The 1,372-nt window shown below is 36.4% G+C and overlaps 1 protein-coding gene across 6 annotated transcripts in view; it reads right to left on the bottom strand.

Annotated features, from left to right (window-relative positions):
- Positions 1–1,372, bottom strand: part of LOC106883162 (clavesin-2) — a 108,696-nt gene that overhangs the window by 41,636 nt on the left and 65,688 nt on the right. The window contains exon 1 of one of the 6 annotated variants that reach the window (XM_052976172.1): positions 856–874. The exons of 4 other annotated variants lie outside the window; for them this stretch is intronic. The gene's annotated coding sequence lies outside the window, so the exon portion shown is untranslated. Of the gene's footprint in view, positions 1–669; positions 825–855; positions 875–1,372 lie in introns of those variants that run through there. One more of the 6 variants, XM_014934078.2, reaches the window with a different exon arrangement.

The following is a 1,372-nucleotide window of genomic DNA, read 5'->3' as shown; positions in this document are numbered from 1 at the left end:
TATATATATATATATATATATATATATATATTTGTCCAAGGTTCCATGTTTGCTGTACATTTATACTTAAATCTTAATGTATTTCGTGGAGGAATGAGATTTCAACTGAGGGTTTCATTTTGTGTTTCAACAGTTTAATGGAGATGGTTTTAGGCAGATAAGTATTGGATGGGTTAATGTTGATGTAGAAGGGACGTTGGTGATGAAGGTAGTGAGGAAGGTGACAATAAAGGGGGGGAGGCAGAGATGCCAGTGGTGTTAATGGAGGTGGAGTAGGAGGAGAAGGAATAGAGAAAAAGAAAGAGGAGAAAAAAAGGAAGAGGAGGAGAAGGTGGAAGATGAGAAGAATAGACAGCTACTACAACAACAATGAACAAGAAAGAAGAAAAAAGATAAAAGGGAAGAGGGAAGGAGGCTGAGTGGAAGATAAAGGAAAAGGTAGGACAGGAAAGAGAAGAACAAAAGCAAGGCGGTAGAAGAAGGAGAATTAGAAGAAGGAGAGGAAGAAGAAGAAAAAGGAGAGGAAGAAGAAGAAAGAAAGGAGGAAAGGAGATAAGAAATAAATAAATAAAGAAAGAAAGGAGGAAAGAAGACCAAAGGAAGATGAAAGTGTAGTACAGCAACACAACCTCTCTAGTTGAAAGAAATCAGAAAAAAACATTACATTACCTCTCTAGTTAAAAGAAATCACAAACACATTGCGCAATGTTTATCGTTCGTCTCACAACATTGTTAAAAACCATTTCCCTGCCAACACAGGAGCAATGTTTCAAACCTAATCACACACTGTATTGTTTTACAGATTACAGAGATATCGCTTTATAAGATCACAGCTTATTTCAGAGGGTGTTTTACCTTTTATTGATTTTTATCATTTTTATTTCTTCCTTTCTTTCTTTCTTTATTTATTCATTTATTTATTCGTTTATTTCTTATTCGCCTTCCTTTCTCTTTTCTTCTTCGATCTTTGTTTTTCTTTTCCAGCTTAAACATAACACACTCCTTGCAATGAAAGAATTATGACTAATGCGAGGGTTTGACCAGTGAAAATGTTAATAAGACAACTTCCGATAATAATAATAATAATAATAATAATAATAATAATAATAGGCACAGGAGTGGCTGTGTGGTAAGTAGCTTGCTTACCAACCACATGGTTCTGGGGTTCATTCCCACTGGGTGGCACCTTGGGCAAGTGTTTTCTACTATAGTCTCGGGCTGACCAAAGCCTTGTGAGTGGATTTGGTAGATGGAAACTGGAAGAAGCCTGTCGTATATATGTATATGTATAGATATGTGTGTGTATATGTTTGTGTGTCTGTGTTTGTCCCCCAACAACATCGCTTGACAACCGATGCCGGTGTGTTTACGT

Source organism: Octopus bimaculoides, chromosome 24 (assembly GCF_001194135.2).
Source record: "Octopus bimaculoides isolate UCB-OBI-ISO-001 chromosome 24, ASM119413v2, whole genome shotgun sequence".
Classification (NCBI taxonomy): Eukaryota; Metazoa; Mollusca; class Cephalopoda; order Octopoda; family Octopodidae; genus Octopus; species Octopus bimaculoides.
This window is presented reverse-complemented; position numbering and strand designations above follow the sequence as displayed.